The 27407-nt window shown below is 43.6% G+C and overlaps 1 protein-coding gene and 1 long non-coding RNA gene across 30 annotated transcripts in view; both read right to left on the bottom strand.

The window, feature by feature from the left end:
• The window catches only part of KIAA1217, a 496866-nt gene that overhangs the window by 265864 nt on the left and 203595 nt on the right, over positions 1-27407 (bottom strand). The window lies entirely within an intron of this gene.
• Positions 86-17073, bottom strand: LOC309655043. The gene is made up of 3 exons (XR_014260574.1): positions 11633-17073; positions 8347-11572; positions 86-7451 (listed from the first exon to the last, which is right to left on the bottom strand). It is a non-coding gene; the product is annotated as an uncharacterized lncRNA (long non-coding RNA).

Raw genomic sequence — 27407 nt, 5'->3', positions numbered from 1 at the left:
TCTAATCCATCTTCCACTGGACAGTCCTTCAAAGATGAAGACTTGCCAGAAGCCAGTGGCTGAGTTGACCCTTTGCACCCTCACTGTGGCTGGAACGTGCTTCTCCATGGCACCCGTGGCCCTCTCCCAGGTGGCTCCTCAAGGCCTGCTTCTCCTCGCTGTTTTCACACAGAGCCTAAGAGACGGCGTCGCCACGCTTTAAAGCATCCCACCCATGACGCCCCCCTCGAAGTGCCAAGACCAGGCCTCCACAGGACAAAAGGCACAAATCACATAGCTGCCACCCACAAGGATCACAAAGCAAAGCCAGCACACACTGCTTTACCACAGGGGGACGCTGGCCTCCAGGCCTGGCTGCTGGCTGGCAAGCTGGCTCCAGTCTAGTACAGCCTCCTGTCTTCTTCTGCAAAAGCCACCCAGGGCAGCCTCTCCCCCACTTCGCCTCTGAGGCTTCCCTCTAGAAGGACGACCTGCCACAGACCTTCTGGCACCACTGCGTGTGACAGCCACTCCAGGGCCTGCCTCAGGAACATCTGAATTACTGGAAGGAAATTCAGCAATTCTGAAAAAGCCACGCTCTACAAGTAACAAATCCAGGCTGAGTAACTGACACAGCCTGTATCTGAAAAGTTGCCACCTTTTAATCAGGTTAGAGTTAAGACTTGGTTTGAACAAAGTGAGAATCTCCAATCTACATAACTAGGGATGGGATTGTATAGTCGAAACATTTGACTATAGATTTGAAAGTTTTTGAAAAACTCACACCCAGGTTTCCACAGGATTTAGTAGGTATCTCAGGAATAGGAAAGGAGGCTCTCAAGCCAGGCAGAACGAGATGGAATTGTACATTTCTGAAAAGATCTTCCTTATTCAAAGGGCATCAAAGCTGAAATGCCCTTTGTGTTTCTGGGCTCTGCCTAATGACATCAAGAAGATGAAAGATCAGCAAATGGCACTGAACGCCGTTCGCACTATTATTAAAACAATAACACGTAAAATGATCTAAAATGAAACAGCACTGATTCCAATGACCTTGCGGCCCAATTCACTGACGGTTTCACTAAATCAGAGCAAAAGCAACAGTACTCAAGGTGTTGAATTTATGAATTAAATTCAACTTCTCTTCCACATTCTGAGCAGGTCTGGGCAGAAAGAGAAACGGTCGGGACTGGGGCGGCAGGCCGCCTCCCCTGCATCGTTTAGGACAACACTGCCAAGTTCACTGGAGGGCGGAGCTGAAGAGGACAGGTTAGAAAAGAACATCTATCAAAGAAGCCAAGAAAGTAGAAGTGATGGCTGGGACTCCCGCTGCCATAATAGCGAGTAGACTCAACTTTGGAAAATTCTATTGGAGCCAATTACATTGATGCTAAAGTCAACCAAGCCAGCAGCATCAATTTCACCTGCATTTTATTTTCTGGTCAAAAAAAAAATTTTTTTTCATTGAGGTATAATTGACCAATAAAATTGTAAGATATTTAAAGTGTACTTCATTCACCTGCATCTCAAGCAAAAGCTCAATGGGAAAAAAAAAAGATACCAGAAACCACTGTATTATTATACAATCAATCCTCATTATTCACAGATTCTATATTTACAAACTCACCTACCTGCTCAAATTTATTTGCAACCCCCAAATAATACTCCCAGCACTTTTGCTGTCATTTGCCAACATTCACAGAGCAGGGAACAGTTTTTGAGTTGCAGGTAGAGCGTGGTCCTAGCTGGAGTCTAGCAAGGCTACACTCTGCTTTCTTGTTCCAGCTCATACTGTAAAAAAGTGTCCTTTTTTGCAGGCTATGTAGGGCCACAATTTCTGCGCTTTTTTTTGCCTTTTTTTTCATGTGTCATTTCACTATTTAAAATGGCCCCCGAGGGAATTCCCTGGCGGTCCAGGGGTTGGGACTCGGCGCTTTCACTGCCGAGGGCCCAGGTTCGATCCCTGGTCTGGGAACTAAGACCCACAAGCAGTGCGGCCAAAAAAAGAAAGGCCCCCATGTCTGCTGAAGTGTCTGGCGTCCTGAGTGCAAGAAGGCTATGACGTGCTTTATGGACAAAATTATATGTCTTAGATAAGCTTCCTTCAGGCATGAACTATAGTGCCAGTGGCCATGGGTTCAATGTTAATGAATCAACAATATATCCTACATAAGGTGTTTTTAGACAGAAACACACACACAAGGCTTTGTGTTGACTAGTTGACAAAAAATGTTGAGACCAGAGGCTCACAGGAACCTAACCTGAATTTCCCCTAGAAAATTCAATATTCATGAATTCAGTTTTTACTAATTCAGTGTCTGTAGCAACTTTATAGAACGTAACTACTGCGAATAACAAGAATGAACTGTGTTTTCAAATTACAGCAAAAATGCCATAAGTACATAAAACAGGACTTGGAGGAAAAAAGCAAAGGGTATTCATCTGTAGTAGGTTCTTTTCTACTTTTTGCAGGTTTAAGAATTTGCCAATTTCTGATCACTGGCTTGCGTTGGGAGAACATAGCCAGCTACTACTTACGTAGTCCTCTATAAATTGTGATGTTTTATTAGCAATGAATCATAATTATTATGATTAACTGATAAACATAATGTATATTTTTCAGCTTAAAAAAGAGAAGGTTACACTTCTTAACCACCTGCAAAATGGGCTTCCTTGAAATGAGGATTTCACAAGCGTATGATTCATATTCACTGGAGAGTTAAAACTTCAGGACCTCAAGTCTAATCTTAACCTATTCTGCAAACAAAGACTAATATGTGCTCACTCTGCAAAGGTGATCTTTAACAAAAGCAATATGAAATGTTAGGCCACTGCTTCCACTCAGGAACGGAGTGCTTATGCAGCCTACATCACATTGCCACTGGTCTCCAAGACCTATTTTTTATGGAAAGCTCAGCTTCAACAGCGTGATTGTTAGAATAAAAACAGACAAATCCTCTTAACAGAGACAAAGTAAAAGTTATTTACCACAGTTTTAACTAACCACTGTCATCTGATTTGGGTATCACACTGTTAAATCTATGACCAAATTTTTTAAAGTAAGCAATAGTTAAATTTCCTTACCACCAAGTCCTAGAACATATACGTTATTCCCCCCAAGTTATCCACTACTATTGAACCAATCTGAAAATAAGTACCAGTCACCTCAGGTCTTCCCCTGACACAAATGTTTCTAGTAATTTGCATAAAATTAGTTCATATGTATGTGTGCTGTTAGAACGACTCTGGTAGGATGTGGAACGGAAACCATTATCTTATTATTTATGAGATTTCAGTTGTTTTTTGTTTGCTTGTTTAACGTATGTAGTTCTAACTCATTGGTACTGTATTGGAAAATTTGCGGCACTACATGTCTGCTCTAGTCAGGCTCCAGATCTTCAATGTTTAAGTTTGGGAGTACTATCCATGTTCTCAAATCGACATAGGGAAGGGATGCACCATGACCCTCTCAAAGATAACCTGGGGTTCTAATTAAGCATGTGGTGTGGGACAGTTGTACACAGAAGAAAGCAAAAGGCCTTTCTGTGGGATCCTCACTGGGTTGGGATAGTGAGCTGGATGTGAGAGATTCTGCCAAAAGGGGGAACTGGTAAAAAAAATAAAAATAAAAAAATAACATGAAAGTAGCAAGGGTATATTTTGCTTCAAAGAAGACTGTTAATGCCTAGCATGGACTCCCTAAGAATATCTCTAGAGAAAGGGGAACGAAGGAGAGAGTAATAACTTAATGTTTATTTTTCAAATGTTTTTCCTTGTTTCCATTTGGCAAAAGTTAGTAAGACTCTGATCTCTTGATAGTAACCACAGGAAACTTTATCAGCCTCTAAACGTAATTCTTACTCTCTCCCCTGAGCTGGGGAAAGAGGAGAGGCCTCTCACATAGAAAATGCCAGCTTCTCTCTCTTGTATATTTAGTGTGGTTAAAATAACTCATAGAAAATGAACCAATTTTTAATATTTTTTCTCCCCAAAGGCTGCTCTCCATAAGTAGTCAACAGGCCAGCTGTCTAAGGGGCAGAAGGGTGTGGACTGTTACACAGTGGGAGTCCCCTGACATTCGTCCTGCAGTCAGGGACCTCATTCTCAGAGCCCAGAGCCCACAGAAAGAACTGGGGTGGAAGATATTCCCATGTTTGCCCTTTTCATTAAGACTTTTCAAAGGACACTTTATTCTAGCATGCATTTAGATGAAAAAGAAAGTTAAGAATCTTTCCTCCAGGCAAATAACTCATAAGGAGAAAAAAACCCTTCAGTATGATTTATTTCACGGGGATCATTAAAGAGTATGTGAAAGCAGATCTCTGCTAAAATTCCAGGATGGCTGTTAATGGTTACCTTGAAAGAAATAAGTGAAAAATTTCAAAGACAATTATTAAATAAATCTGTTACTATTTTAACAGCTATCTCAATTTCACTAGAAGGTGGCTAAAAATTGTGTATGTACATTCAATTTGACTAGAATTTGACAGGCAACCTCCGCATTTTATTCTCAACAATGACAGAGTGGCTTGGTGAAGGTAGGGCTCCTGAGAGTGTGACTTCAGGAATGTATACTCTTTTCAATGGTCTCTCCCTGAAGACTTTTAGAGTTGAAAGAAACCTCAGACATCATTTCATCATCTACGCAATTTGAACACTTTTTCCAGTAGATGAGATTACCGAGGCCTAAGAAAGTAAGTGACCGATGTCACACACTGCGTTCGAAATAGGACAAGGCTGGATCAGAGCCCTCCTGGTTGCAGCTCCATCACTAACCGGGGTCTGTAGAGAGCATCACTGCCATCCCTAAGTGGATAGTGATTCTCCTGCTGGTTCCCTCTTACCTCATTTTACTGCCTAAACACATTGCCATCTGTTACAGGAATGGGACCCTGACCATGTGGAGAGAAGGGAGAGAGAGGCCTGAGGGACCTTCTAACGCCACTGCTAGTAGACATACGATGGAGGGTAGAGCAATGCCAGGTTGCCTCCCCAGCCCAGAGCTCTGGCCCACATTTCTCGATCTTCTGAGTATCTCCACAGGCCTTGCTCCCTCTGTGCTTCTTGTGACCAGCCTAAAACAGAGGTGAGTTCTGCATGAACCTGACAATGAGTGCTACTTTATCTTGTATGGGGCCAGGTCATATTTTTGAATGAAACGATTTTCATGTGAAGAGGTGAGGAGGTGGGGCAAGAAATATATATATATTTAGAATGAGCTATGCACAAGGGAAAAGTTTGTTAAAAGGCTTGTGTGTGTACAATTTCATTATCCCTATTCTTTACTCTCTTAGTAAAAGGCCAGTGTTCACTAGTGAAATGGTTATTGTTAGAACGGAAATTAGTACTTACGGTCTGGAATCTCAACCAAGATTCCAACAGCTTGTTGGTTATATTGTGAGGTTTTTCCAATATCTATAACCATGAAACTGCATTCCTAGGAAAGTGATTACAAAGCTCAATTTATCTGAGTTCCTTACCCCAAAATGTGTTAATATTTTTCCCTTCAGAATGATATATTTTATGTCAATCAAAATAGAAAATAATCCTAAAATGAAACGGCGTTTTTAAAAATAATGTTGATGCCAAATTGGAAAAGAAAGCTTCAAAAGTGCTTTGAAAGTGGAACCAAAGTACCAATTAAAAGAAAAATTACAGGCAAATTAAGAATATGCTTTTTCCATTGACACTGAACCTCAGTAATTTTCTTCACAATGATTTGAAAACCCTGTAATTCTCAGAGAAATCTGGCAATCTCACCCATTTCCCTTCAGCAGAATAAATAGAGAACTATATGTTGTGGGTTTTAGTTCAAGGAAATATTACTCTACAGTGGAAATGGGAAGGGGGGCACATGCCAGGATTACTCTTGTGTATCATCAAAAAGAAGAAATCTAAACTACACTTCTCCACCACATAGTAGCTTAACCCATCACCTTTATTTTTCATGCTTGCTAATTGGCAAAAAGATGAAAAAAACAAAGATGTCATACTTCATGTAATTTAATGACAGTGTGCTCTATTTCATCAGAGTGTGTGCACATGAATTGCCTTTATAACGATGGAGGGATGGTTTGTAAGTATTTTATCTAACATCCTGCTTGTAACAAAAAAGAGTCATCAGAGCCTGACAAGGGGATGAGCGTGAGCTGCCCAGGACAGAATGCATGCGAGTGTCACCAAGCTGGAAGGGACAGTGCTCAGTGACCAGAGTTACTCTTTACATCAACAACAATCTTGGGTATCAGTCCAGGATCATCGTAAACAGGAAAGAGTTACTGAGAGAGATGATGAAAACTGATTGTTCTCTTTTGGAAATCAAAGAGCGTATTGAGCATTTTCCATTGCCAACACCTAGGCAAGTTAGGGAAACAGACCAGATCAGTGACGTGGGTTGACCCCAGAACTCAGCAATCTGACTTGGGTCCTGGTTCCATCACCCACTGCTCTCTCCCACGGTCGGGGAGACCCCTCCCTATCTGTGCTGATTTAGGCCTGAGCCTACGGCAGGTGGTGACATGTTGGAAAGAGATGAGGGGCCCTCTCCCGGTCTCTTACAGCCACAGAATTGAGGTTTATTTAGGATTTTATATAGCACGGGGCCCCAATCTTTAGGTGAGGGGGACCATTTGATACTCTGCTAATTTTGAAAGTGCTCCTTGATGATATCTGCATTGTTTGAACATATCACAGAACCAAACCTATTCTATGGTGGCGGACTGCACAGAACAAAGACCAACAACTCTTTGTCCCGAAGCAACATTCCTCCAAGAGAAAACCGACCCCACTCACTCTGCCTTCAGTGTGATAAACCCTGAGTGAGTGGCTGGTCAGATCCAAATATTAGCCTTCATGTTTCTGCCAGAGTATAATTTGCTATATGCTTTCTGATGAATGTTTAAAACTATCATGTTTAAAATGGACAAATCTTGGCAGGAGGTTAGCAAGTCAAATTAATGGACAGGGAGAAAGTGTAGTGCAGTTTTATACCTCATTTTAAAGAGTAATTTCAAATATAACATGTTGTTGACATATTGGATATGGGGGACTGTTAGTTTGCTCAGTTTTATGAAAATCCAGTATAAGAAAACTGACCTTTCTACCCAAAAGAACTAGGGAGCAGGTGATTTGCACCAGAATCACTGACAGTTTTTTTGTTTTTTTTTTTAACAGCATCGCCCCTAGTAACTTGCTGTTAGTCTAAGGGCAGTGATGTTTAACTGCTGGAGAAGAGAGCTTTAGGGCAGGAAAACAGAGTTAAAGAGACAACTACCACTGCCAATTACAGGGTAATCAGAAAGCACACCACCTCTTTAATTAAATGTAAGATAATGGGAAATGCGATTTGATTTATGAAAGTGCAACCGACACCCAAATTTCAAGACTCCATCTATTGTGCAACGATAGGCAAACCCGTAGCAGTGAGCAAAACATCAAGCTGTTTCTAGACCAACATATGCCAAGTGTGACACCTAGATGAAAAGAAAACAGATCTGCTTCAATTGGTGCTTTTTCTCTCTTTATAGCATTACTACTCGCATTATTACTCATATTAAGCCTTAACTACAAAAATAATTTGACTCTTTAAAAAAGCCTGGCTAGCTGTATTAGCAGGCTATCATTCTTTTAAGACCAATTCAAATACCTCCTTCTCTCTGAAGTCCTTCCAGGTTCCCTTGGGGAGAAATCTTTCCTCCTCTGGGTTCCTATAATGCCTTATTCATATTCCCCGCAGAAGATTTATTCTGTCAGTTCTATAGATATGAGTCTCTGCCACCAGACTGAAGGTCCTTGAGGACACAAATCATCTTTATTAATCTTTATGTTCCCACCAGCTACATGAATTCTTCGCTCTTGGTGGATGCTTGATGAAAATTTATTTTGTTATATTTATGAAGAGGAAAAACAAAAAATTATAAATAACTCAGTCTCAGGCTTCCCTGGTGGCACAGTGGTTAAGAATCTGCCTGCCAATGCAGGAGACACGCGTTCGAGCCCTGGTCCGGGAAGGTCCCACATGCCATGGAGCGATTAAGCCTGTGCACCATAACTACTGAGTCTGCACTCTAGAGCCTGCGAGCCACAACTACTGAGCCCGTGTGCCACAACTACTGAGCCCACGTGCCACAACTATTGAGCCCGCGTGCCTAGAGCCCGTGCTCTGCAATGAAGAACAGCCCCCACTCGCTGCAACTAGAAGAAAGCCCACGTGCAGCAACGAAGACCCAACGCAGCCAAAAATAAAAACAAACAAAAAAAGTTTAAAAAATAAAAATAAAAAAAAATAAATAAATAACTCAGTCTCATTGTAATCAAAGCCGACAAATTTCTACTCCAAACTTTTTACCTCCAATGACAGCTACTCACATGATCACAGCAGCACACTGGCAGATTTGGGGGTGGGGGGAGCAGCGGGATTCCTGTCATCTAGTCACAGAGGACATTGTTTGTTGAGTAGCATAATGGTCAAAAGTACTGTTAGCTGAGAAAGAGAAAAGATGAAGTATCTGGAAAACCAATAAAAAATGATCAGTCTTCACAGTTGCACAGACTTGGAATTGAATGTAATGTAGCCTCCAATGTTCTGTATAAAAAAAGCATCTTTTGGGAATTCCCTAGCAGTCCCATGGTTAGGACTCTGTGCTCCCACTGCCGAGGGCCAGGTTCGATCCCTGATGGGGGAACTAAAGTCCCATGAGCTGTGCAGCGAGGCAAAAAAAAAAAAAAAAAAAAAAAAAAGCATCTTTGGCCCTTTTCTTTTGGAATTCTATTGCTTTCTCCTTCCTCTCCTCGAAAGATAAATTTTAGAGGTCTTTGATTTCCTCTCTGGTTCTACCTATTCACACTTCCCTGACTCCTCAATCCTACCCGCAGACTATGTCAGTCCCTCATTTGACATTTCTTATCTTTTATTTTAAACACTCACCATCCTTGTAATTACTTAATATTTTAATCCCTGCTAAGAAGATGGAAATTTTGTCCATCTTGCTCGCTGAGTTATGACCACTGTCTAGCACAGTGCCCAGTACAAAACAGATACCCAATCTTTTATTCAGTGAGTGGAGGATAAAAGGGAGGAAAGGGAAAGGAGAACTTTCACAGGAAGACGGTTGCAAGACGATGACATTAAGACAGCGATGGTGGGATGGCCAGTGTCTCTTCACCCTCTACTCTTCCCACTCTGAGCTGCTTCAGGAAAGAAGAGTCTTTGTTCAGACACTGTCTTGGGATGAAAATGAGCTTAGGAAAGAAAGCTAAGAGGAAGGCTGAATATAGGACGGTGCATGCTGTTGTGGGATTAAGGAGTGTGAACTAACATGAGGGCGAAAGTGTTGTCAATTACAAAAGGTGTTTTAATCTTTTCTTTTCTTTTCTTCTGGCCGCACTGCATGGCATGCGGGATCTTAGTTCCCTGACCAGGGATGGAACCTGTGTTCCCTGCAGTGGAAGCGTGGAGTCCTAACCACTGCACCACCAGGGAATTCCCATGTTTTAATATTTTCTAAAGGACCACGTTCATCCACACTGGCATTACCAAGATGATTGTTATTTGACCTGAATGAAACGCTGGTGGATCTGAAACCATGGATGAGGCCAATTTTAAGCATTACTTGTGGATGAAGACAGCAAGTCTTCAGGTCCAGAAAATTAGGAAGGCCATGGCCAGTGTCTTTGAGATATCAAGACCAATGCTGTAGTAAATTCAGATTAAATTTTTAAAAACTTTGCTGGTAATCAATGTCGTGTCAGACAGTTCCTTCCCCTGTTCTTTACAGATCCCCTGTGTTGTTTTTACAGTACTGGTCCTTACCCCAGCTAACCTCTGAAACAAATCTCTGAAGGAAAAGAAGGAAGCATGTTATCACCCACAGTTCAGTGATTTTGTGGAATGTTCTGTCTGTGCTTCCCTTTTTCTTCTTCTTTTTTTAACTCTAAACCTGGTATTACTAGTTCAACACATTATCACAAACTTTATCTTCCATCTCCTTACATAACTGAGTCAACCTGATAAAATCAGAACCTGTCTGCTTTTGTTTCATTTTGCCCACCCCTTTCCCAAATTACCATTTGGTTATATGTTCACTAGCAGATCCTTTTATAAAGCATCTTTATCCTGTCCCTCTCTATGCCTGGAAAATATAACAAAAACAGGGAAAGACTGAATTTCAAGCAGCCTAACACAGCTCTGGCCTTTATTATATATGTTTTACTCAGCCTGCTCGCCTCAGAGCAGAGAAAGAAAAATCACCCTGCACTTCTATGGATTTGAGGTGTATGTATGATGGACAGAGTATATCTACCACGAAATCTATGATGACCCTACACAACCTTAAATACTCCTCCCAAAGCTACTCTTCAATAGATTAAAAAATTAGTTTTAAAATAAAAAATGTTAGAGGCTCTATACAGTAGCCACTAGCTATATGTGGCTATTGAGCTCTTGAAATGTGGCTACCATGATTGAGGAACTGAATTTTAATTTAACGTTAATTAATTTAAATTTAAAACTAGCGGCTGGACAATAGGGGAGGATCTCCTCATTTACCAGGGAAAAATGGTACCACCTGCAGATATTATAAATGCAGCCCATCAGGCTGAGTTCGAGGCTGAGTTACTTAGTGCAAAAAGATCCACCCTCAAGGAAAGGAAAAAGTGCACAGAAAACCCAGAGATTGTCATCCATGCAGCCATGATGCATAAAGGCTGTGTGTACATTGTCTAGTAATGCACAATGTGTTGGTGTCTTTATTTTTTTTCACATAAAAAAATGTAACTTCTATCTTAAAAAAAAAAAAAAAAGTTAGAGGCTCTCCACAGAATTGTAAACATAACTCCACTCAATTGGGGAACAAGGCCAGCCAAGAACAATGCATCCAAGAAAGAGCTCCTCAAACCTAAAGAACTTAATGCTTAGTGGTCAGTCTTCCAGATGCAAACGGGAGACAGCTAATTTATCTCTGGCTGGAAAACAAGATATTCAGAGGTTCTGATGTCTTTTGAGAGTCAAGAGGAGTCAGTGGTGGCAGAAGTGGCGGAAGGGGAAGCCTGTTTTGGCCTTGAAGAGCCCAAATCCCTTCCGTAAGACATTAAAGACACCGTTCACGTGGGCTGAAACCCAGGCGGGGACAACGCAGCAGCGTGGCAAGCCTTTCTCACAAAAGCTCAGCACAGCCAAAGGACCTAAGCCTTTCTTTTCAAGCCTTTTCTCCTCCCCCAAATTGGCCTAGCATTTTTGCACCTTTTCAGTTCGAAGCCACCTTCATGTAGACACCTGCCTCCCAGCTACCAACAAACAGGAGTAGCAGTGACTCTCTACAGTTGGAAAATGTAAAAATAGATGCTAATCTTCTATGGACATTTACACAGACAGAGAGAGAGGGGAGAAGAGGAAGGACGGAGTGGGAAAGAGGGAGAGGGAGAGAGTGAGTGAGTGTGCCAGGCTCTGGGTGAGGCCCAAGCACACACATGCACACACTCACGTACCACGAGTGTCCGAGATGGAGAAGCAGGAAGACTGATGTGACTTCAGCTCAAGGAGGTGCTGAGGCACAGAGAGAGGAGCCTTCCTCTTGGGAGCACTTCACGCGTGGACCTTGACCCCCCTCCATAGACCTTGACCCCCCTCCATGGACCTTGACCCCCCTCCATGGACCTTGACCCCCCTCCATGGACCTTGACCCCCCTCCATGATAAAGTTATGAGTGCTTTAGAAGGTACCCCAGGAAGAACTCCCATTTTCCCTAGCCCCTTACATTGAGACTCCCATGAATATTTACTCTTTAAGACGGGTCCGGAGAGAACCATAATTCAAAAAGGCACATGCACCCCTCTATTCATAGCAGCACTATTTACAATAGCCAGGTCATGGAAGCAACCTAAATGCCCATCGACAGACGAATGGATAAAGAAGATGTGGCACATATATACAATAGAATATTACTCAGCCATAAAAAGGAACGAAATTATGCCATTTGCAGCAACATGGATGGACCTAGAGATTATCATACTAAGTGAAGAAAGTCAGACAGAGAAAGACAAATATCATATGATACCACTCATATGTGGAATCTAATTTTAAAAAATGATACAAATGAACTTATTTACAAAACAGAAACAGATGCACAGATATCGAAAACAAACTTATGGTTACCAGGGGGGAAAGGTGAGGGTGGGGCGGGAGGGATAAATCAGGAGCTTGGGATGAACATACACACACTACTGTATATGAGATAGATAACCAACAAGGACCTAGTGTAGAGCACAGGGAACTCTACTCAATACTCTGTAATAACTTCTATGGGAAAAACATCTGAAAAAGAACGGATATATGTATATGTGTAACTGAATCACTTTACTGTACACCTGAAACTAACATAACATTGTAAATCAACTATACTCCAAGAAAGTTAAAAAAAAAAAAAAAAAGACAATCAGCCAGCCTCTAAAACAGCAATAGCCCACCTGCCTAATTGGTAACAGAGGCCAATGTTTTGTCACGGCAACTTGTCCAACTGGGTCAACGAATATTTTGCCTTCAAGTCTTTTCCTCCCTGTGTGGCACTCTCTGGACGTTTGAAATGATGCCTGAATCTTCTCCAGAGCAATCCCTCTGATACTCCCAGACAACAAACACATCACTGGCAGCCTTCTCTTCAATAGGTGACAGATAGGAAGGGTGACAGATGACCCCATTCCTTTGTCATCTGTCCCCCTTCCCTCCCTGAATCCTCTGTGATAACTCAAATGCGCTGAACACGGTGATGCGGATCCCACACGTTGCAATGATCTTTGCGTGTCTGTTTTTTTTCATATGCACACAGCATTGAGGAGCTTCATTCTCCTATGAAATTGGATCCTTGTAGATCAAAAACTAGATTTTCAAAGGCCAAATCATTTTGTCTACTGTGTCTTGGCTTAGTTGCTGGAAAGAACTAAGGTCTCTAAATTTAGATTTTTCCCATGGCTTAGCTCAGACAAATGTCCTTTCCATGCACCATGAATGGCAGCAGGCCCTGCGACTCTCTCTGGCCATCAGCTGGCCCCAGTCTCTCCTCAGGGCCCTGGCTGCAGGTAACCAAGCTTACAGTGCACCCCAGCCTCCAGCAGCCCCACCCATCCCTCTTCACAGGTAGAGTCCGCTCCCCTCTCCCACACCCCTCCTGAGACAGAACCACTGCAGAAGCTTCGTCTTCCCAGCCTGGCATACAACCCAGGAAGGCCCTCACCAACAACACAGCCCCTCGGAATGGATAAAGAAGATGTGGTACATGTATACAATGGAATATTACTCAGCCGTAAAAAGGAACGAAATTGGGTCATTCGTGGAGACATGGATGGACCTGGAGACTGTCATACAGAGTGAAGTAAGTCAGAAAGAGAAAAACAAATGTCGTATTTTAATGCATGTATGTGGAAACTGAAAAATTTCGTATAGATGATCTTATTTACAAAGCAGAAATAGAGACACAGACGTAGAGGACAAATGTACGGATACCAAGGGGAAGGGAGGGGGATAGGATGAATTGGGAGATTGGGACTGACATATATACACTATTGATACTATGTATAAAATAGATAACTAATGAGACCCTACTGTAGAGCACAGGGAACTCTACTCAGTGTTCTGTGGTGACCTAAATGGGAAGGAAATCCAAAAAAGAGGGGGTATATTTATATGTACAGCTGATTCACTTTGCTGTACAGTATAAACTAACACAGTATTGTAAAGCAACTATACTCCAATAAAAAAAAAATCAGTCATGGAGAAAAAAAAAACAAAAAACCATAACACAGCCCCTTGACCCCCAGCACAGGGGAACGGCTCCCATCTCACGTACCCACCCCTCCATCGCCCACCCTCCACCTCCCAGCCAGGGAAAGAAGCACTCACTAGTCCCAGTACAGAATTAGAACTCAGGACCCACTTCCCACAGAAACAACAGAAAAACCAGAGCACTGGAGATCAGCTAACTTGTAGACTAAAAGCACTTCTACAGCACTATTTGAAAGGTGGGTAGCATACAACCAGCTTAGAAGATACACTCTTATAGCCATAAACAATCATATGGGGAATGACATACGTATAGTATAAGGGCAGAGAGGTCCCGGTACCTTGTTTCTGTGGCATCGAGAACCACTACCCAGAACTGACACACTGAACGGTGACTTCGTCATACAGCTCGGTAACGAGGTCTCTTCTATGAAGAGGCATTTTGAGCCTCCACCTCCAACACTGTGAATCTATTGTTACTTCACTTTTCCTCACGGGAGTCCGGCAGACTAAGGTAACAGACACACACCTCTGTCCACTGACAGAACAGGTGAGGCAAGAGAGTGTCACATTCCAGTATTTAACAATTTCTATCAAGTCTAGAGAACAGGGGGTAGTCTCAATAAAGCTGAGAGTAGACCGTTTTACATCTCAAAATTGTCTTTTTAAATATGCAGTTCAGATGCTGACTGTGGCACAAATGAATACAGCAAATACTTTGTTTTGTTTTTCCTGGTATCTCCCTAGTCAGAGGTTCCCTATCCAGCTGGAGAGAGCCCTTGCAAGGAATATGTATGAAAACACGCTGCCTGAAGCACAACTGCTCATTTGTTGCATCCCCTTCCTAATCCATCCAAGAGGTCCGACCCCTGTCTTCATTGCTCCGGCTGGCACCGCACACACGAAATCCAGGTTTATGACTCTACAATGAGACTGCTTTGATTCAAAGGATCTTTCCTTCCTACTTAGGCTCTTCCAACGAGGTCTAAAGCTTTCTGTTTTCTTTACAGGGTGAGAAAAACAAATCCAAGGAAGGCTCCTCGGTTTCCCGTGGTGGGGACAGATCTGCAGGACCAAATTTTAAAACCATGGGAAAATTCTGGATTCAGACACCTGAGCTCGTTTGAGCAACTGAGCCAAAACACAGATGGAATGGTCTGGCCCTTCACAATCCAGTTACACGGGAGAAAGAATCTCAACCCTGGGAGGTGTGTGTGTGTGTGTGTGTGTGTGTGTGTGTGTGTTTGTTGGGGGTTGGGCCTGGGGGCAGGGAAGGAAACAGAAGTCTGTTGCGTTTCCTCTCACACCCTCCTTCCTCTATCTAGGGGAGAAAGAGTGAGGGGGGTGGGAAGCACTGAGACAGGACATTTTCCATCATGCCTGGGAGTGACCCCTCTGCAGGGCAGTTGGAGGTGGGACTCGAGCAAGGGAGCCATCCCCAGGCTACCCTGTGAGTATGGCATCTTCAGGGGTGCTTGGACTCTTGGAAGGGGTGAGGAGGGGAAACACAGGGTTCACTTACAGATTTCAGGACTTTCCAGAAGGGAACCCCAAATAGGGGGGTCCAAGTATTTTGACAAAGTTCTTATTAGGGTAATTCCAAGCGAGCTGGCAAGCATGCTTTTAGTTAGGAAAGACTATGAGAAATCTCCCAATTTAATTTGTGAAAAATCTGCGCTTGCATTTTCCTACTGAAAGAAATGCTGGGACTTCCCTGGCGGTCCCGTGGTTAAGACTCTGTGCTTCCACTGCAGGGGGCACAGGTTCGATGCCTGGTTGGGGAACTAAGATGCGGTGCGGTCAAAAAAAAAAAAAATAGAAAAGAAAAGAAACGCTCACAAACACAGCCACACAGATAGATACCTCTATTTTTTAAAAAAATAGCAGAGTCCTCTGCAAACACAATCCCCTGCTGACTGACTTGAGCTGGAATCTCATCATAGTTGAACAGGGCAGAAGCAGCTTAACTTCTGCTCACGTGCGTCTGTTAGAATCAGGCGGGGCTTTATCTTCGAAGAGCTGCCCCTGAGCCCTGGGCTTTGAGGGAAAAATCGCTTGCTGGAAAAAGCTATCACCTCTGTGATGACACAATGCTGATAGGTATCTACAGGCTCATTAAACCGTAAGCCCCCGGATGACAGGAATTTTCTGAGCGCTGTTTGCACCTGGGCTGGCTCTGGTTTTAATCACCATAATGCTCATCTTCAATAACAGACTGTAGGCCGAGTCACAGGTCCCTATTCTCAGCCTGGATCTTTCACAAATTTGCCCCTTTTTTGTTTAACATGGGTATACTATTTTTATTTTACTTACATTTAGATTTCACCAACACTGAACATAAGTGTATGCTGGCCCTACGTTCGGACTTCTGAAATGAAGATAAATTGGCAGACAGCTTTAAGGGTGCAATGTATTAAACACTGCACAATAGATGAAACAATTAGAGGAAATCGAGGGGGTGGTGTAACTATATACCTTTACACACTGAGTAGTACAAGTAGAGGGACAATTGGAGGAAAAACCTGTTCAGGACTAAACTGAGAGGTCCTTGCAAATTTGCCTTTTTATAGTCACCTTTCACTTAGTACAACTGTTAGCCTCAGACTTTCAAAGCCAGTCAGGATTTCAAACATCCCATCCCATTATGTGTGTGTGTGTGTGTGCACGTCTGCATTTGAGGTCTGGATAACACCATAAAAAAATTAAGTATGTGATAGTTTCCCCTTTTACCTACAATCATTTTCCTTTCCCCATCCAGAAACTGTGTGGCATATAACACGTGTCACAGACAGTACTCGTCACCAGAGTTTTTAACAGACAGAGGCACAAGCCCAGGGAAAGGTGCTGCCTGGGCGCGACCACCATTCAGCTCCTTGTGGTACCCTGTGTGGTCCACTGAAGGAAGACCCAGAAGCGGAGTCAGGAGGCAAGGCCTGAATCAGGCCAAGGAGCCTCAGAAGGCAGGATGCTGGGGCAAAGGGGAGCCATCAGGGTGTGTGCCCAAGCCACCCGGGACTCCCAAGTTATCCTGCCTTCTCTGTATCCATCTGTCCTTCCTCAAGAAGGGTCATAAACTGGGTAAAATTCTCACAAGACTCTCAGGAAGGCTGAACTGTTACCCTGAATAAGTCACCTAAGCTTTCTGGCTTCCGTGACCCCATGTGTCACTTGGGAAATGGCTGGATACAACTTCCTGCTCCTGTGTTCTCTGATTCTCTGAGTTAGAGTTTGCTCTGAGTTAGTTTTAGACAAGAAAAGGGTCTTGGAGCTGCATGAGGGAATCAGGGGTCCAGCTGGACCCAGGCTGTGATCAGTCTTGGGGAATTCGGAGTGTGGTTCCAAGCCCGCCCCCCGCCCCCCAAAGGCCGCTCCATCCTCCCTCAAGAATATGCTTGCCACTTCCGGCCAACCAACTCTGATGATAGCTTCCTTTGCATTTCCTCATAGACCCAAGTTTTAAAAGCCATTAGAAAACTGGGTAGGGGACTTCCCTGGCGGTCCAGTGGTTAGGACTCGGCGCTTTCACCGCCGAGGGCGCCGCTTCAATCCATGGTCGGGGAACCAAGATCCCACAAGCTGCGCGAGGTGCGGCCAAAAGAAAACCAGGTAGAAACAGAAGTGTCCTCTCTAGAACGGGATGCTCTGAATCCTCTATTCTGGAAGGGGGCAGAACTCAAGTCACTACCTTTCCTTATCATGCCACCAATACCATGACTGTGAATTCCCTGACCTCACTCCACTCGTACCCTCTTGGAAAAAAGTTTTTTCTGACCATCTTGGTTAAATACATTTATATGTACTCAAACTCCTTTGCTCTGCCCAGTCCAAATTGTACGGTCCTTGGTTCCCGGGCCTTTCTTTCTTCTCCACATCAATGACTAGCATCTTCTTTCTCCTGCCCATGACCTTGTGCGTCTTACTCTGTAATTATTCCCCGCAGGCCCGACATCCCATACCTCGATCCCCAGCCCTTCTGCTGCCAGCAGCTCAAAACGTCTGAACAAGGCACACTGGGCCAGGGAGCCAACCTCCAAGACTGAGAGGGCGACAGAAGTCTGAACCGAAGTGTTCCAGTGCTCAAACACAAGGCAAAACACACACAAGGCCCCCAAATCCTCATATTGCCAAACGTTTCTAATAAAACTTAAAACTCAGGTTTCTGAAACTACAGTTGGTTCAGTTCCTTCATGAGAAGTCAGTTTTTCCTTCCATCCTATCCCTCCGTCAAACTTGGTAACCGTGACCCATTTCCTAAAGCTTCTTTTCAGAACACCTTGATTCTGGCAGTGGGAAGTCAGGCACATGAAATGATAGCACTCATCCAATGAATTCCTGCTTTAGGGCTTTTCATTCTTGAAATTTTTCTTTTTCTTTTCTTTTTTTAAATGTGGGCTTCAGCCAAAGTCTCTTTGCTGCCCCTGCGGCCTGAAGGCGTTTTCCTCATGGGAAGAGAGCTGGTCAACTCCTGGAGCAGTGGGAAGAGGTGAGGTTTCTGCTGTCCACGCTCTGCAGGCTCCCACAGCAGCTCAGCACTGCCTGTGCGGAGGGGTTAAGTCAGGAGGGAACAAGATGGCACACGCCAAAACTCCTCTGTGCTTCGAAAAGGTGATCCAGACCGGCTTAGAAGCAGCCGTGCATGTTTTGAGAGTCTCCTAACAACTTTGAACCAAAGGGGGAGGAGGAAGGAGGAAAAAGCAGCTTTTCTGGTTTCTGAGAAAATTCTTAACCGGAAGCACTCAGTTTTCTATTCTTTGTGGCATTTCCAAATCAGGATTCCACAGACTCAGTATTTTCAGAGTCCAGTGTGGTAAGATGGATTACACCTTACCTGCAGACGTTCTGTGATAATCAAAGAAAAACGCTTCCTGCCTTTGTACAGAAAGTGAAGAGATTTTTCAGAGTAAAGAAAAGAAATTTAATTACCATTAAATAAGGTTTAACTGCTGTGGGCAATCATCCTCGGCACCGAAGCATCATTTAACTTAAAAGAAACCACAGTGACCCATGACCCTCTCCAGCTCTCTCCCAGCACTAAGTGGCCAGGAAGAGCTCAGTCCCAGGTGAGATGCCCAGGTGCTCAGGAATGCATTACACAGCAGAGGAGAGACCCCAGGGAGGGGTGGCGACCCCCAGAATCAGGTCACTTCTGTACCTCGCTCTTGTCCACTGCACGGCAGGGCCCCTGGCAGCAGAAACTCAGGACGCCTCCTTTCTTGCTTGGCCTTTTCACAGGAGGGCACACGGATGGCTCCATGTCCAGATCCGAAAGCAGACATCAGCAGTTACCTGCCCGACCCCCGGGCAGCGGGACCTGCCCGCTCCACACTCCGCTCGCCTTCGGCCGTGGCCCCCCTTCCCGGAAGCTGGCCTGCCGCGCCCCTGACACACAGAGGTCTGACAGACAGAGGATTTGGAGTGTGATTCACGGATAGAAAATACCGGTTTTTCATAGCTACGCAAATGCAACTTGGGTGGGGTTTAGATAAATCTGGATGTGGACACCAAAAAGCAGGGCAAGATGGGCCTCTTTTCCATAAATTTCACTTGGCCAAGTGGGCTCGGCCTGCCCACCACTCATTAAAAAAAATTCGAGTCGAACTGAGTGGGAAGGCATCATCTAAAGTTCATCAGCACATGGGACCTCCCTGGCGGTCCAGTGGTCAAGGCAGTGGACCGCCTTCCAATGCAGCGGGTGCGGGTTCGATCCCTGGTCGGGGAGCTAAGATCCCACACGCCTCGCAGCCAAAAAACCAAAACATAAAACAGAAGCAATACTGTAACAAATTCAATAAAGACTTTAAAAAAAAAAAAAAGATGATCCACATCAAAAAAATAAATAAATAAAGATCATCAGCACAATTGGGCCGTGCAAGTTCAGATGCAGTTTCAGATCTTAGTTCACATGGAAATGTATTTATAGCTTCTCTACCATCATGAGCCAGATCCCAAACTGCCAACTGTCTCCACATCAGCGTTTGATCAACTTGCTTCATGCTCAAAGGCAGTGCAGTCATGGTGAATATGCTTCATCTTTGGCCATATCTGCCTCAGACCCCACCAGGCTGGAACTTCTAGGATAGAATCAAGAGGTGGGGAGGCTATGATACCCATGGGTTGAGAACCACCCAAAGGACACGCCCCCGATGTCCTGATGGCAGGACCTGTGCTAGGCCCTCCACCCCACCTGACCATTCTCAGAATGTGGTCTCCAAAGCACATGAGCTGGTGTGCAGGGGTCACTCGGCATCAGAAGCCTGGACCCCACAAAGTGTGAGGTTAACCCAATTCACATCACTTTTCTAAATATTTCTTTACTTGTAAAATGAGGGCGTTGAATGCTATCTACTCACCTTTCCAGCATTTCCATAATTTTTACAAACAAACCCAAAGTGAACAACGCCCCGTATTAAAGGTGCTAGTGGGATTCACTTTGTCTACACTGCACGGTTCAGCCAAACTTCCCTAGGTGCCATCTGGTGGGCTCCATGTGGAAGCTGGTGGTTTCTGCTGTTGATAATATCTGTCTGACCTCATATCAACTATCACAAAACAAAAAAGCTGAGTTGGACTGAAATACAAACTAATGATTTCTTTTTTTTAGTTGAAAGCAGATGAAAGGGCAAAAGTTTGATGTATCACAATGTCATTGGAAAAACCCAAACTCAGGGACGCATGACGCATGTATCCTGTTTCAGGCAGTACTTCATCGACTTAATGCCTTTTTTGTGGTCAAGGGGGAGACAACATTTTGGTGACCTGAGAGTGCGACTGACAGAAGTGTTGAGAATTACGAAAAATTCAAACAAAAAAAAGAACAGAAGTACCAGCCTTTGGCCTTTGGGTTCATGACAAGAACTGAACACTGAATCCTGTCTCCGGACACCAGGCTCCTGGGTGGGCAAGTCACAGACCCTCAGGATTCGGTAACCTGCCTGCATTGGGGACTCTACCACGTGTTATGAGGGGCTCTGGAGAGCCAAAAAGCCCCTTTGGAGACAGTCCCAGAGACGGAGGCAGGGGAGACTGGCTTAGTTCAAAGTCCCGTCCCCCCAAAGGGACTTCTGCCTAAAACAGCATCTGAACAAAAGCTAAAATTATTCTGTACTCTTCTGATTACAACCCTTTGCACTACGCTAAGAATAAAGCCCAACCTTCTAACTAGGACTCCAACCACCTCTCCCAGGTCACCTGGTTCTTCAGACACACAGGGCGCTTCCGGCCTTGGGGCCCCTCTGTCACTGCCCCTCTGTGGGGCCTCGCCCCACTGTTTGCATGACGGGCTCCTCCTCACACAGCCCTCCTTATTTCCTTCACATTTTTTCTCAATCTGAAGTCATCCCTGTATCTGTTTTCTCCTCTGCCTCCCCCTCCCACCCGGTCCTTAGAGTCTAAGCTCTCTGAAGGCAGTGGCCTTGTCAGGCTTGCTGTAATCAGAGGACCGGTCCAACTGAGAGACTCAATCCATGCTGATGAATGAATGAATGAATGACAGGATGACAGTTCATTCTTCCTAAATCCGACAATCCTGAGTCACTATGCATCTTCATGCTAATCAAAACTACCTTATTATTCTCACACTCGGTAATTCAAGAAGCACTTTCACATCCCTAATCCTCAAAACCACTCTCTAAGGCCTCTGTGTGGGTCAGTGGCAAGTCACTGGCTCTGGACCTGTTTGCCTTGAAGTAACAGAGTAACCTGGGACAAGTCAACTCCCAGCTTTGAGTTCTTCTTCATAAAGCCAGGATGTTTTGTGAGGCAGCTCTATGCTCCCTCCCACCTTGAACAACCTATGAGTATTTAAGACTTTGACAGGTAGACACTGATCCTCTCTTATAAAATGCTTTGTGAAATGTTTCCATTAAGTTGTTTCTGTGAATTGAGCATCTACTACATGCCAGGGACTGGGGTAAGTACTTCTCACACTGTCTCTGATCTGCAAACCACCTGGCTGGGTAGGAGGTCTTAGCCTTTTTTTACAGATGCAGCAATGGAAGCTTCCTTAGATTAAGGGACTTGCCCAAGACCACACAAAGAACTGGCAGAACCAGTTCCCAAGCCTAACTCTGTCCAACAACAAAGGCCAGATTCCTCCCACCAACAGTGCCCCATGGAGCAAGCCCACACAGAACAAAAACGGTGGGGCTGTCCACGATGTGAGTCAGGCAGGTAAGGGAGACAGGTGTGGGATGGAAAGTAGGGGGCTGCTGGGACTTCCCTGGCGGTCCAGTGGCTAAGACTCCACACTCCCAATGCAGGGGACCCGGGTTTGATCCCTGGTCAGGGAACCAGATCCCACATGCGTGCTGCAACTAAAGATCCTGCGTGCTGCAACTAAGACCCAGTGCAGCCAAATAAACAAACATTAAAAATAAAAATTAAAAAAAATAAATAGAAAGTAGAGGGCTGTGATGACCCCAAGGATCTGTTACCCTCCCCCCATCTTAATGGCACAGCTGCAACGTAGTTCTAGGAGAAATTTTAACAAAGGAATTTGAGTCCAGTGTTTACTGATCATCTGATTTCTTTTTCCCCTCCTAATGTAAGAAATTTGATTCGCATGTAAAAACTCCTGATTCTACCAAGTCTCGGTGGCTTATCAAAATTTGTAGAAGCCCTTGCCCAGGCCTGTCTGGAGAACCCGGCCCCAGGCCTGGTGCCTGGGACCCATACTTATTCTGGCCTGCACCAGGAATTTACCTATGAAAGTTGCCCAATTTGTCCCTTCAATTCCAGTAAGAACTTTTGCAATCTCTCGTAAAAATATTGGCAATGGGAGAGAGAGTGTTGGCAGGTTATTATGCAAAGGGTGTGAGCCACACCATTTTGTAAATTTTCATTTTCTAAGAACCACCAGGTCCTATTCTTCCTCTAGGGTGAATTCTAAAGGTCTGAACACAGAGTGCAGGTTTCTGAAGGAAGGGATTTGAGGCATGCAGGAGGCCTTCTTCCTCTAACGCCAAGAGGAAGGTTGCTTCGAGAGTGCATTCCTGACGCGCCAGCTCCAGGCTTGACTTCAGAAAACCTGCTAACAAGTAACAAAATGAACTGCTGTTCCAACCCCTCAGATTCTCCAAGACCACCCTTTGGAGTAATGTTGAAATGGCAAAAAAGGTAGGAGGTGCAAAAGAGAATGTGAGACTACAGAGGCAAGAGGTAAATCATCCCCTGCGTGATTATCATTCCCTGTTTGGAAATACACCCTCGTGAAAGGAACAACGCTTTTCATAACGAACACCTCCAGGGTCCCAGGAAAATGCTGTAGGTTTGCAGCAGAACTGCTGGGTTCATATCCCAGCTCGGTCGCCTAAAGAATCAACTAGGAGCTTGGGACTGACATACACACACTACTATATCTAAAACAGATAACCAGCAGGGGCCTAGTGTCTAGCACAGGGAACTCTACTCAATATTCTGTAATAACCTACATGGGAAAAGAATCTGAAAAAGAATGGCTATATGTATACGTATAACTGAATCACTTTGCTGTACACCTGAAACTAACACAACATTGTAAATCAGCTATACTCCAATATAAAATAAAAATTAAATTAAAAAAAAAAAAAGAATCAACTCTCTAGATTCTTCTAAGCCTTGGTTTCCTAATTTACATTTAGAGGATTATGAGATAACTTGGGTGAAAGTCTCAGCATATAGTAATAATTACGGGCATTAGAATGTATTTATTTGCAGTGGTTTGAACACATACAGGGAAATTTTTTAATGTATTATGTTGGCATGCATAAAGGCATTTGAGATTTGGATGTATACGTCTTAAAAAGTCAGTGGTATTTAAAATCTGGAGGAAGAAAATATTGTATTTATCCCATGATACCAAAGTTTGGTCCATTTTTCTAATGATACAGAAGAAGTTCAGTTAGGCTTCCGAGCGACCTGCCACCACCCTGGGGCTACAGTAATTATATTCTCTTTAACGGAACTGCTTAAATTATAGCTCTCCTCGTTTTGCACATCACAGCCACTATCCTACCCTTTTCTCTCTAAGCATAGTTATTCCTCATTATTTCTTTGGTTAACCAACTAATGCCAGGCATACACTTATTCACAGACTACCACATTAAGAGGCATTTATTTTATATCGGTTCTCTTTTGCAAATATTTGCGTTTAGCAGCAGAACTGTGATAGTTTATGAAGCAAAAAGATATATATCCAGGAAAGAATGTGAAGTTTCAGAAGTAGCTTTGGAGAAGGAGAAAGGAAGAAAAGTCTAATTACAGTGGAGATCTGTACTGATTTGTGTGAAAGGAATGTAGACATCACTCGCGGTTTTAATGAATTCCGGGCACCTGAATTAAAAAGGAGCTGGAGTTTAAAATAACGTCTAAAGCTTTCTTCACTGATTTGGGAGCATAAAAAAATGTTGTTTCTTTTCTTTTAAAAGGCAGCCTCTGACAGGATGCTTTCTACTCTTGACTTGTAAAAGAAAAATCTTTTCAAATCTAGATATTCTGTATGTTAAAACAGGGCTTTTTCTTTTTTCACCGAGGAAACTGAATCATAGTTATACGGTTACAGACTTAACATAAAAGCCTAAGTACCCTTTATCCCAAACAGATCCCCACTAACGGGCAAGGGGTGAAGTTTGGTTGTAAAGTATTTTCATGTGGACGTGAAGTGAATGTTTTATACCATTGGTCAGAGGATGACTTGACCAAGGGAAGGTGAATTTAGTGCTTTTGTTGACAAGTTCAGGCAGCTTAAACATATTTAATCCAAACACACCTGAGGTTCAGAACCCCAAACAGCATTTATTTAGAAATAAATAAATAAATGGGATCGCGACTGGAATAAAATGGTTTAGGGAAAATTCTGCTGGGAATAAGACTACTAGTGCCATCAGAAGCGACTGCTCCCAAGAAGAAGGAAAAAAAGAGAATCACCTCCTTCTTCAAGGGACAACTACATCAAAGCACAAATCTGCTCATGGGTTGGTGCATGAGACAGAGAAAGTCACTTTCTCAGCCCACCTGGAAACGGCTGGCCTCCAGGGAAGTATTATGCACATGATAAAAATATAAATAGTAGAGAAGTCTAGAAGTTAAAAATAAAAGCTTCCGTCCTCACCAGCCCACTGGTCCCTCTTTCTGATTTATTAGGCGTCACTCTAGAAATGTTTAACGGAAAAATAAGTACCCAGAAAATGGATATGCTTTTCCATACAAACAGGATCCAGCCTTTTAAAAATAAATGGGATCACACTACCTACATTGCTCCGTGAAAAATACTGTTTATTTAATATAGCTTGGTTACATGTCCACACCTGCACATCCAGCCTATTTCATCTACTGTCATGACTGCAGAGAACTGTATTATCTGAACATACCATAACCGACTCTCAAGCACTCATACTGACAGAATAAACTGGTAAGTCTTTTTGAGAGAAAACTGGGCAATACCTTTCAATGTGAGTAAGCCCTGTAAATGAATAGTAAAAAACTAGTAATCTGACGTCTAGGAATTTGTGCTTCAGATTTACTGACATGTGCACAACCACATAGAAGGTCACCGCAGTGCTGTTCATAACAGGGAGAGAAAAAAGAAGCAATCGAAACAGCAATTAAGAAGGGTCAAGTTAATAGATTATAGGGTACTACTTTCATTGCTCTAAAGAGAGAATAGCTCTAAATCAGTTTGGGCTCTTCTCACCATTGTAAATGCACACATATACACACAGATACACACAGAAGCACACACACAAAGTCCCTAAAGAAGAAATTGAAAATGGTCCTTTATGAGTCAATGGGCTGGAGCTGCCCTCTTCTGCAGTCTTAAAACTTATCCTGAAAAAGGATTCGAATAAAGGTACAGTTAAAGTTGAAGGGGGTCCATGCAACCTTTCCTGGTGCAAAATTCAAACAGGATGATTTTAAAAAATTGTCCCTCTGCACCAGCAGGCTGCGTGATGGTGGCACATGTACCCGACTAATGCCTATCGTGACTTGACGTCCATGTGACATTCTCAGGGGTGTTTACAAACATTCTTATTGTCAAAGACTGAAAATGACCAAGGGTCCATCCGAATCTGGTTTCTCAGCTATTCCAAAAAGTGTGTGTGGCAGCAGACTGCTTTCCTTCTGAGTGGCAAGTAGTAAGGCCAAAGAACGTCCCTTCTGAAAAGTTCACAGTGCCCACTATGGATCAATAAAAACACCCCCTGATGGGGTCTTTGCTTTCTGTCTTGTGCCATCTGAACAGCTTGGAGGACGGTGCCACCATCGGGTTTATGGGGACTGACGTGACCACCTGCATTTGTGAACCCTGGTGAAAATGTTGATGGGAAACCCACTATCACTTCTGTTGCTTAGTCTTGAGCAAGCAGGCAGGGGTGGAAGTGAAGTGAACCATGTGAGGGGAGACCACAGGCTAGAATCCTAGGGCTGTAAGAGGCCAGAAAAGCTATCACCTGCCTTTACCTTGGACTGACTGTCCTCAGGTCATCCCATAAAATCAGCTGTACGCTCCTCTCTGGAAGATCTCTAGAGAAGGGATTTCTCCAAACGTGTAATACTTGACATTCACTCTTGCCATTCGTACAAAGGAGTAGTTCAAAATTCTTCCCGCTGCCTGTAAGTCTGGACGCAAAAGCAGCAGAACTTCCTGTCATTGGTATAAAGCTCATCCCAGTCTCCAACCTTTGTCCCCCTCTGGTCCCTCCCTCCCTAAGGTCGTCTGGAATTCCATCCTTTCCACCACAACCCACGGGCCCCAAGGCCTCCAGGTGCCCAGATGTTACACAACCATCTGCACAAACCAAGGAGGATTTGTTTTGGTTGTACAGGGGACAGCAGATTTGGTAACCTCAGAATCCTGTCTACCTTGATATTATGCTTCCAGAAAAAAAAAAAAAAAAGCCTTCTCTCCCATATTTTCTCTCATCGGGTTACAAGTTAAATGCACAAGATGGGAAGTTTACAAGAAAGCAATCCATATCGGAATGATTTCTGAGGAAATTTCACCCTGCAATACAAAATGGCCAGAATTCACACTCAGAGCCCGGCCACGGTGTTTCACAATTCATCATAAAAACAAATCCCAAACTCAGGTCCCTGAGGAATTTTTGCTTCCAGTGAATTACGTTTCTCCTGCTTAAGAAAAAGTTAAGGAAAGAAACCCGAGAGGAGGAGGGAAGGCCTTTCCCAGTCTACCTCCTGGTCCCTTCATGGCTTCACACTGAAGAGAAAAGCAACATCAGCTGGATGCCACCGTTTTCCAGGAGGACTTTTTTTTTTTTTAAATAAATAGATTTTTGGAAACAACTCCCCATCAGCTTCTAAACAGGAGTGTTTCTGACAAAGCTAAATTGATGAATAGCAAGGACAAGGGGCCTGAGCCCTAAGCAGCGTCTAGCTTCACTCCCACTCAGAAGAGCTTTACGCACACCTCCCCCAGAGCAAGTCCTGGTTCCACTTCCTGAACTGTGAGATTTCAGTGCCTTTCTTTCTGAAGAAAAAATCTCCAAAACGTTTTTAAAAGAGAAAAGTGTAATACAGTTGACCTTTGAACAACATGGGTTTGAACTAGGTCAGTCCACTTTTTTCAATAAATACATATGTATATTGTAAATGTATCTTCTCCTCCTTATGGTTATTTGACTTTTGCTTTTCTCCAGTTTATTTTATTGTAAGAATACAGTAT

The sequence above is a fragment of the Balaenoptera physalus genome (assembly GCF_965194825.1).
Source record: "Balaenoptera physalus genome assembly, chromosome: 2".
NCBI lineage: Eukaryota > Metazoa > Chordata > Mammalia > Artiodactyla > Balaenopteridae > Balaenoptera > Balaenoptera physalus.
The sequence above is the reverse complement of the archived record's forward strand: the minus strand, read 5'-3'. Positions and strand labels throughout refer to the sequence as shown.